We start from the raw sequence: 11,629 nt of genomic DNA, 5'->3' as shown, positions 1-11,629 counted from the left end.
CCCACCCTTATGACCTCATTTAACATTTATTACCCTCTTATAGGCCCTTTCTCCAAATACAGTTATATTGGGGGTTAAGGATACAACATATAAATTTCAGGGAATGTAATTTAGTACATAACAGAAGAATAACACCAAAATCTTCCCAAATGTGGTACCAAACATCTACTAACAGATCCAAGATTCCAGCAAACACCAGTCAAGATAAATAAAAACAACAACAACAAAAACACAGCAAGTTTTATCATGATAAAACTACTAAAAATAAAAAATAAAGAGAACATTCTAAAAGTAGGCAGAGAGCAACAATGCATAACCTATAAGGAATTAACAATAGAAATAACAGCTAACTTCTCATCAAAAACAGTAGAGGTCAGGTGACTGTGGATTGACATCTTTAAAATACTGAAAGAAGGTCTACTATGACATTCAAAAAAAGTATTGTTCAAAAATAAAGGTAAAATAAAGATATTTTCAATAAGTGATAAATAGGAGTGTTTTGGTCAGCATAAATGCACACAAGAAGTGCTAAAGGAAGTTTTTTCAGGTTGTAGAAAAAATTCAAAGCTGGAGGAAGAAATGTGGAACATCAGAAATTATAAATGTATACATAAGCATAAGACAATATTTCATTCTTTTTATTTAAAAATTATGTATGACTTTAAGGCAAAAACCATAATGCTTTTCTCTGGGAATTATAACACATGCAGATATAATATATATGACAATAACAGCACAAAGGACGGACATAAATGGAAGTATACTCTTAGAAATAGGAATCTAGACTTTAGACATGTTACCTTCTCTTCGTTTCCTCTGTCTCTTTGATTTTGTTTGTGCTGTATCACAGCTTCTCTTTGCAGCCTGGAAAATTTCACTCGACTTTCAAGACTCAAGCATGTGACTCTACCTGAAGCACTTTCTTGAGAATTTTCAGGATAAATATATGCTCTGGGCTTCATTAACACGAATGACAGCATTGCTCCATTGTGTTATAACTATCCTTTATGACAGTCCTCTGCTAGACCCCTTGAGAACAGGCACTGTATTTTATTGTTCTTTGTATCTGCCTTAGCTCCTACCAATATATCTACCTCCTGGTAGACACTTAAATGCTCATTAAGTGAAAAGATGATTTAATGAATGAAGGGATGATTGAGTGAAATAATGCATTTTTGAGAGAAAGGGAAATCAATGAGAGAGAGAAAGGAACTTTTAGGGAAAAGAAATTCAGTTTGGGTATGCTAAGTTTTTGGTGTCAATCATGTCAAGATGTTATAAAAGCTTTGAAATGTGGATTTGGATTATGAGAGAAACTCAGGATTTAGAAATAGAGCTAGAGGTCATAGATGAGACTAATCTCATTGTAAGAAAATGAAAAGCACAAAAAAGAGAAGCTCCTAGAAATCTCTTGAAATAGAACTTTTTTTGCTTTAATCACATGACTGCTAACCTCTAGCAGTGTAAGACTTTATCCAAAATTTTATGTGTTTCATTCTGTAAAAAAGATTTTGACTATATAAACTCTGGTTATCAATGGAAAAATGTTTAATATGTTACAGCAGGCTTATTGCCTAACCAGACTTGCTCTGGCTCCTGGTTTTCATAAGTTAACTTCCTACTGTTTAAAATGGGGCTTTCTCCCTTCATAAGTTCTTTATCTTCTGCTTTCATGATTAACATCTGGCATCAATAATATGGTAATTTGGGAAACAATTTTGATCATAAGTTTTTTTTGAGAATCTGGTTTGTTTGGAATTTTATTTTTATTACTTACACATGGTGCCATTCTTTCTCTTTTTCTCTCTCTGTCTTTAAAATGCAAAATTAAACATTGACTAACTTATTTCCACATCTTGAGGTAATATTGCTTGTACTACATGAACTATCATGAAAATTTGTTGAGTTTTGTTCGATTACTTTAACAGATCATTGGATTTCTCCTGTGGAAAGGTTTTGTTTTAGCAACGCTAATTTATTCACTTTACAGATGGTTTTCTGACATTGGAAAGACATTCTATCTCTATTTAATGAAAAAAAAAAAAAAAAGGTATGTGTATCATTGAAGGTCTTAGGCCCTGAGAAAGCAAAGGGTAGAGTTCTTGTAAATTTCTTAAAAATGCATTTAATGAAAGACCCTTGGAACTTAGAACTGGAAGAACAGTTAATTTCATCAATGATTTAAGCTCATTTTTTTTCAAATGACAAAACTGTGAGGCCCAGACAGATAAACTATTTCAGTTTGCTATCAGCTGGTGGCAAGGCTAGACTGAGATAAAACTCAGATCACCCAGGCAAACTATGTACTCTTTCTACAACCAGGACAAATTTACAATACTACATAGCACATGTTTTAACATGACATTTTTCAAACTGTGCCTACATCTTCAATTACTCATGATATAGTCATGTTCAGTTGCCTATTTTACAGAGAAGAAAAAAATTGAATTGGTAAAAATGGGAATATTTATATAAAAACTCCAGCTTCCTTGTCCCTCATTGGCTATTTCTACGTAATCTCTCAGTCCCCATCGTGTTTGATCCCCAGTTGCCCACCATGGTAATTGCTTGTTGCCACACACTTTATTAGCTTTCTTTGATTTTTGGCCTCACTTACCCCTTAATTCTTTCCTGGGATAACTTCCAATGATTATTAACTGTTCACACCCAAATCCTTGTCTCAGAATCTAATTTATGGATAACTGAAATTAGGACAAAGGGAGAAGTGGAAAGTAAATATTCATCCTTTCCAGCCTCTAAAGAGAAGTGGGAAATGGAAAATGCAACTTGGGATGGCTTTTGGCATAACCAACCAACCATTTCTTCTATAGTGTCTATTAATCACATTTAACAGATAAGGAAATTAAAGTCTGGATATATTGTGAGTTGCCTGAAATAATACAAGGAGTCAATGCTGTGACCTACATAGTCTGTTATTTACTTGCCACCAACTACAGTATGTGAAAGCATGTTCCCTGTGGCTGGAGTAAAGCAGAAATAGAAGTAGACCGAACTTTTTTTGCCTTTGTTGATTCTGCAATTTCTTTTGTCCGCTTTTCAAATGAGAAATAACATTTTAAATTTCTTATTTATAGTGATTTTTGTGGTTTGTTTTTATAATTAAAACGTCTACTACTATTTACTGGTCAATATATATTAGATACTTGTGTACTTACAATGTTACTATATATTTTGCAATTTACTTTTCTATAATCAATGAGCCCATTGTCTAAGAGGATAATCTAGTCATTGAGGTTATGGCTGAGATGAAGAAGAAAGATACACTTAAAGGGAAAAAACAAACAAAAAACAATGGCTGCTGCTTTCAATCAAGTTTCTTCTTCATCTCAGCCATAACCTCAATGACTAGATTATCCTCTTAGACAACAGACTAGTTGATTACAGAAAAGTGATTATACTAGGACCTAGGATTCTGATAGGGCTTCTAGTTTCTATTTTTTTCTAAAAATCTCATATAGACATAGCATAATGTTTTGACACATTATCTCTTGCTAAATTTAGACCAATTAATTTTTCACTATCCTTGGTATGTTGGCATTTTTTTAGCCTTTCCCACTCCCCTAGACAAAGTATATAACTCAATAAATGCTCACTAAAAGAATTGTGAGTAAAGGCTGACTTTCCACAGAGAAAAAAAAGAGTAGTGTTCTCTGCATTTTTATTGCTTTCCAGGGATACTGTTAGATGTCACCGTACAAGAAATAAATGCCACCACCACCATCCTAAATAAAGGGTGGAAAAAAGAAAAAAAAAAAAACAAAAAGAAAAAAACTTCAGAGCAGTTACACTTTTTTGCAAAAGCGTTTTATGTGCTTGGAATCACACAATTTTTGATGAATTATGTTGTGTAATTTGTACCATCTGGAATCAAAATAGTTGTCATTTAATAAAGCAGATAAAGAACATTTGGACATCTTTACAATATGATTGTAAAATAAGCCACCTTTTGATTGTAACAAAATATATACAGAAATAAATTTTTTTGCCAACTTTTTTTCTTGTGTTAGTGAAATATGAGAAATTAAATGTAAAACTAGTTTTCTAGTAAACTTTTCCTTTGAGCTTGCCAATAAAGAGATCATATAATTCTTTCCAGATTTGCATTGGTTTGATTCTGTTGGTATAGGTGTATGCATGTGTGTGTGTGTGTGTGTGTGTGTGTGTGTGTGTGTGTGTGTGTGTGTGTGTGTGTGGAGCAGAGCGTGCTAAATAGACTATCATTTTGGAATATTCATCCTCATTTACCACTATGCACAATTTAAATTTAGTAGAATTACAACATACTTTTGGCATGAAGTCTCTTTAACTAATTATTTGGTATTTAATTGCAAGTCTGATTGGTATATATTTTCATGGCTTTCATAAAGATCATCTCAAATCAGCATAAGCTCATTATATTTTCTTGTAACATGTTCAAATTCATAACTCCATTTCAGTATGATAACTCTGAATATTAATTTATTTGCCCTCAGGCTCCTGAGTCGCAGCTGTTTCTTTTACAAACACAGAAGATTTGATGTGGCAATTCTCATTTTATTCTGTTGAGATCTTTTGCCAAACATTTGGAATTGTTCCTTCGGACCAAAAGATTTTGTCAGATAACTTAGAATTGTTGCACTATCTTGGTCATTTATTATTGCTGAGAATTTAGACTGATCGTTTATTCTTTGTAAAGTTTATTTGCTTAGATTCTCAGAATAAAAGTGTCCATTTTCATAAACAATGAACTGGTTTTATTCAATAATTTGTGAATTAGTTTTATTTCTATCAGAAATTATATATGTTTATATTTAAAGTTTGATATATTTTGCAGGGTTAATAACTGAGGATTGACTCTAGCAGTGACTGGTATGTTTTCTTATTTGGGGATGTTTTGTACTTCAGCATTTTTAAAGAGTCAATTGGACAAATCTTAAAGCTACAGCAACTTAATGCTTCCAGATTGTCCTCTAAGCATTAAAAACTCCCAGCATAAGTATTTGTGAATATTAATGAGTAGTAACGCATTGTCTGCCAAAATATGGGGAAAACACACAGATAGTCTATTATTATGTACTTTTATTAGTTACTCAATAAAATAAGAAAAGGAAACATTACATTTTCAGATGCTGTCTTAGTCCATTTGTGCTCGTACAACAAAATATCTGAGACTGAGTAATTTATGAAAAGCAGAAAACTATTCGTCACAGTTGTGGAGGCTGGCAGTTTAAGATCAAAGCACCAGCTCAGGAGGGTCTGGTCGCTCTGCTTCCAAGATGGCACCTTGTTGCTGCTTCCTCCAGAGGGGAGCAGCACTGTGTCATCTCATGGCATTGAAAATAAAGCCCATTTTTTTTAAGGGCTTTAATCCCATTCATGAGGGAGAAGCTCTCATGGTCTAATCAATCACCTCTTAAAGACCCTAACTCTTAATACTGTCACATTGGCCATTAAGTTTGAACACCTGAATTTTGGAGGGCACACATTTAAACCATAGCACATGTCTACTGTTACAGGATGAACTGTGTACCCCCCAAATCCAGAGATGTACACACACTGAGGAAAGACCAGGTGAAGACATAGAAAGAAGGCAGCCATTTGTAAAGCCAAGGAGGAGGTCTCAGGAGAAACCAAACTTGGTTTTGGATTTCCCAACCTCCAGACTGTGAGAAAATGTTTTTCTGTTGTTTAAGGCACACAATCTGTGGTATTTTATTATGGTAGCTTTAGCAAACTAATACACCTACCATATCAAAGAAATCTGTGTTTTGAAAAGAGAGAGGCACATTTAATGATTAATCTGGAAAAGTAGTGATAATCAAGAGTATGTTGTTTGGGGCCAGCTCCATGGCTCACTTGGGAGACTGTGGCACTGGTAGCGCTGAGGCCGTGGGTTTGGATCCAACATAGGGATGGCCGGTGCGCTCACTGGCTGAGCATGGTGCAGACCACACTGTCCCAGGGGTTGCAGTCCCCTTACCAGTAAAATAAAAGAGTAAGTTGTTTGGAGTTCCATAGATTTGAAGAAAAGAAAGGAGGCAACCATAAGGTAATTTTAATATGTAACTGAAGAACAAAATCTTACAAGTAGAGCAAAGAGGAGTTTTACTGACAGGGAGTGAAAATACAGTCAGAGGAGGTGTGGGATTAATGTTGGATAGGCCAAGTGGAGCAATAATGTATTGCTAAAAGCATAAAAATAACATAAAGGCACTGACCTCTGAAACATGAAATGAATACCTACCTTTACATCTGCAAGTCCAAATGTAGTCAAAGGTCATTGAGGTTTAATCATATCAGCCAAGTGACACAGGGGGCCACGCACAGCCCCCTTCCCTATCTGCGGTAGCTCCCTCCTGATACTCTACTTCGTGCATCTTTACCTTTACTTTTTTGTTTTTTTACATTTATTTATTTATATTTTTTTACATTCTCAGATATTGCAGAGCAATTGGGGTGGAGGGGGAGAAGGAAAGGGAGAGGGAAATAGGGTGGGAGGAGGAGGAAGGAGGGGGGCATGATCGAGGCCCATAGTATCCCCCTCATTCCAGCAGGGGAGACCAGGGGGCCTCCAGTGGTGGCTCTGTGGTCATCACTGGGCTGGTCACACCACCCCAGCTTAGCCCCCTACTGCCACAGCTCAGTCCTCAGGTGCTTCCAGTGGTAGATTGATGGTCATCACTGGGCTGATTGTGGATGTCAGCGGGGGTATGGCTGACACCTTCAGCCCTCTCTGCTCCCCAGCTGGGGAGCCCAGAGGGCTTCTGGTTGTGCCAGGTTTTTTAGGTGCTCTTTGGTGGTGTTAGATCTTTACTGGTTAATATCAAACTTTGTCTCTGGTCTTTGGGTATATTACTTTTTCTTTCAGTTCTGTGTTGGATTATTCGCTGTTCCCACTGTTTACACTCTGTACTGGAACTAATTGTTATCCTTTGCTTACTTCTAAAATAGGGGAACTTCCTGTGGAGACCAGCACTTACGCCCTGTGGTTGAGCTATATTGCTGCTTTGCTGCTGATTTTCTGGGGAAGGCATTCTGTGAGCTCAAGTTTTAATTGTTGACCTTGTAAGCACTTTCAGGTCTTGTGAGTTCCGGTACACCAGGGTTGTACATTAACTCTACTCAGCCTGAATCTTTTCAGCAAACTGCACCTCCTGCAGTTGTATATTACTGACCAGTCTCCACTGAGTGGTCCTGCACTGATTGGAGGGCAGATTTGCTGTCCATGCTGTGTTCCAATGCTTCCCTGGGGAGTCTGTCTCTCCCACAGCCAGCACTCCAAACACTTCCCGTGGGGCAGGCCATGCGCAGGTCTTTGTAATGACTCACTGGCCACTGAGTGGCTCCTTGCTCCTATGTGGGTCCACAGGAACCCTATTAGTGGTCTTGTTGGCCTGGGAGCCACCAAGGCCCTCTTCTCCTCTGCCTCTTCCAAGCGACTTCATACGAAGGGCACAGCTGTGGCTTTTGCCAGCTCTTGTTCCATGTGCTCACCAGCTCCAGCCTTGAAGAGGTCGGGGCACTAAATGGTGGGATCGATCCTTTCTTTCTCTCATTGTGGCTTCTCCTGCCTTCATGAACTCCATAGGTCTCTCCTTCTGTTCCCCTGAGCTCTAGCGGCCCCAACTCAGCTGTCATTGCTTTTTAATAGTTGTAAATTGGTGGATTTGTGGGAAAGAGTGACACTGTGGACCTTCTATTCCGCTATTTTGACTGGAAGCCCCATCTTTACCTTTAACTCTCAACTTCTTAACACTTTCCCACACATTTATCCTTCCTCATCCCAGGATTCTTATAGCTACTCCAGGTGGATGACTTCAAACAGCCACATGACATGAAATCTTTAGTGGGGGTATTAACAGACAGAGAAAATGCTGTCTAAGCATATTCATTTCACATTTTTATACAATCTCACTAAAATAATTTTGCAGAATTTTGAAAACAATATATTCATTACTGCAAAGAGAATTGAGGAAGTGATCAACTGTGGAAGACAGATTTCAACATCTTTTTGGATAATAATGGAAACAAAAAGGTAATGTGTTAACTGGTGAATCAAAGACAAGGTTTCGGTTCAATATTTGCTAAGGATGGGTGCAGAAAGGGGAAATCTGTTTCTTACTGGAACTCAGGAGGGAAAAATAATATTTATGTGTTTGTTATACAGAAGACTGTCCTTTTATTAACTTTTACATTTTAGCATCAGCTTATAGGAAATGCATGCCAAACACAGTTAATTTTTTAAGATGCTGTACATTTGAACAACTTTGACCACAAAACTAAGGATATGTCCGCAGAAGACGATGGCAAAGTAGAGGGAAGGGTGAGAATGTCAATCACCTCATCTCACAGAAAGAAGATTTGAGATGGCCTTGTAGTTATTGAAACTAGAAATCAAAGTGCAATGGCTTTCCCCAAACGTTTATTAACTAATTCAAGAAATACCGTACAGACAATAAGTAACTATCAAAAAATATAGAAAAAAGGGAGTAGATAGGTGTAAGTACGCTGAGTAATTTTCCATAATAGAGTCATATAGGTTGCTTAAAGTTGCTAAATTAAGAGAGATAAAAACATTACTAGCAGTAGTATCTTGTGAAGATACAAGAAAAATAAGACCAGTAAATACTAAAAGTGGTTATTTCTAGAGAGTTGGCCTGGGATAGGAATGGTAGGGCAGTAAATCATTGTTTCCACTGGCGGTTTTTCTTAGCTATTTGATTTTTAACCAGTTCATGTATCATTTAGATATAAATTAAAAATTAAATTGCAAATATTATACTGATTGCAAATATTAAACCTACTAAGCAGTAGGTTTTCAGAATTTATCAACATATCACTGAAAAGATATGAAAAATATGAATAAATTATTCAGAATAGGCTGTTTTTCTGTAATAACAAATAGCACAAATTTCATTGGTTTAACACCAAAAAAAGAAAAAAAGAAAAGTTATTCTCTCTCATATGACACCTGCTCCTATACCAGTCAGTAGAGCAGCTCTGCTCTATATAATCCTCCGGAGGGCCATACTGATAGAATGATAGGCCCTTTACTGTCTGGAGCCTGAAACATGCAGATGTCCCCACTCTCTACAATGGTAGTAAAGAAAAGAGACTTGCACCTGAACAATGCAGTCACTTGGCCCAGAAGTAATTATCTGTCACTTCCACTCACCGTGCAGTGGTCAGAACTTGTCTAATGGCTTCATGGCTTTCTTTCAAGGGGATGGGAGAATTTAATCTTTCTGTGTGCCCCCAAAGACAGGAAAATGATATGGGTAAACCCTGGACATTTCCATCACAACAAAGAAATTTGCAGTTACGTATTTTAGATAGGTACAGTATTGTGATCAGGATTTTGGAAGCTCTACAAACCACTAGGTTATTATGAAGAAAATAAGAATTAATACATTATCAATTATCAAGTTCATTTTCTTCCTGGAGATATTTTTGCTAACATTTTATTATAAAACTTTTCAAACAGCAAAAGTGATAGAATTTTATGGTACGTACCTATATACCAAGTCCCTAGACTCTATAATTTAGCATTTTACTTTACTTTTTATTTTACTTTATCATGTATTCTTTTCAGATATATTACCATCTAAAATCTCTTTAGCACATCTTTGCTTAAGAAGCTCAAATAATAATGTCAATAATACTAATAATAATAGTCTTATTTATTGAGAACCTACTATTTTGTAGTTATATTAAATACAGTATTCCTTATCCTCAGAGGGTTATCACATAAAGTGCATATCATTCTTAGCCTACAGTAATTAAAGAACCAGCATTCCAAGAGTTTAAGTAACTTCTTCAAGTTATCTTAGCAGATCTAGGATTCAAATTCATTTGTATCCAAATATACATCCTCTATACTATTCCTAATAAACCTCCCCATCCTTGATTTTAATACATCAATAGGACTAAGTCAGTCAAATCATTTTTTGTCCCTTTCCTCTTAACTGTAGAAAGATTGTGTATATGAAGTAAATTTGCAGAAGTAGCTTCTCTTATGTAGATGATATGTTTGCTACATCTCCCTTTCCATTTCTCTGAAGACAGTAGCTTTACCTCCCCAGCTGGATAACGTTCCCAGTCTATACTCCCACTAACCAAGAGCTTTGTTATATCATTTTTAATGCAAGCAAAGGCCAGAGAATAGAATATATGGCAGTGCTCTTGCCCCACTAGAAAGAAACCCTGGCACCATAACAAACACTATGGAGAGTTTTTCAGATTTTTTTGCAAAAAACAGTCCCACTAGTGATTTTGTTGTTCTGATCTTTTTCCAGGAGAATTTTAACTTGTCTTTAGAAACCTTTAGGAACTCAGACAATGTCCCCTACATTTGAATATCATTCACTCAGCTGAATGTCACAAAAAAGTGACTTTTTTTCCCCAAAAAACAATAAATAACAATTTAGAACAGTAAATGCAAATTTAACACAATAATACTGTGATTTTGCCAATTTTGAATACTACAATATAATTATATATTTATATATTATATTATATTATATTATATTATATATTATATATTATATAATACTACAATATAATTATATATTATATTTTGTTTACCCAGTATAGAAAATTCTCAACAAGATATTTTTGAGATCTGTCTTAGATGCCCAAAGAACAAAGGTTTTTAAAGTTTTTGATAAATATGACATTTTACTGCATTGCTAAATTATAAATTGCCTTTATTATATGAGATATTTCATAAATTGTGAAAAATATCATTCAAGGGACTAATTTTTAAACTTATATATGAATAATTAATCTCTATGGTTATATATTTATTATCTTAGATTTTATTAATATTTTAATTTTTTTCAATAATTTTGGCATATGTTATTATTATAAGTGGTATAACAGTCAAAAGTGGGGTCTGAGAAATCAGACTACTTGGGTTTGAGTACCATATCTGCCTTTCAGCAGCTATGTGACACTGAACAATATACTTCAACTATTTGCATTGTTCAAAAATGTTACTTTGTGCTGGCTCTTCGCTCCAGAGTGCTAAAAAAAATGTGAGCACTTAAATTGAGAGTCTTACAAAATTATAGTTCCTTAAACTTTTGACTATGGTGACTTTTATTTCCTCTTTATTTTGGAACTTTCTTTCCATGACCACAATTAAAATATTCTTATTTCTCAACACGGGGCCACATAAGGTATTTTATGCTATAGTCTTCCAGGCTCAGCTCACTCTTTTTCTTCCTGCTCAAGTGTACTCCAATTCCCCTCATACCTATACTTCATCTCCTGAAGACTTCAGTCTTTTTCTCCTAATTATCTGTCCTTTCTTGATTTTATTTCTTTCGTTATTCAACTTCAACCTCATGGTTCACTAGCCCTATTTTATCATCCTCAACTTCACTTGACTGTTACCCTTCCATTGTGCTAAAACTTAAAACCTTTAACTTGCATCAGTGCAACCATTCGTTTTTCTTAGTTCTTTGTGAAGTGTATGGTTTGGTGAAGAAAATCCATGTAATTATGTGTATCACAGTCCCTACTAATTATAAAATTTCGACCTATCATTTATTGGGTACTTGTGATGTGTCAGGTGGTAAAAGCTGCACATCTGTTCTCTCTCGGAATCCTCAAAGCAGCTATGTAA

This window comes from Cynocephalus volans, chromosome 12 (genome assembly GCF_027409185.1).
Source record: "Cynocephalus volans isolate mCynVol1 chromosome 12, mCynVol1.pri, whole genome shotgun sequence".
Taxonomy (NCBI): domain Eukaryota; kingdom Metazoa; phylum Chordata; class Mammalia; order Dermoptera; family Cynocephalidae; genus Cynocephalus; species Cynocephalus volans.
Note: the sequence above shows the minus strand (reverse complement) of the source record.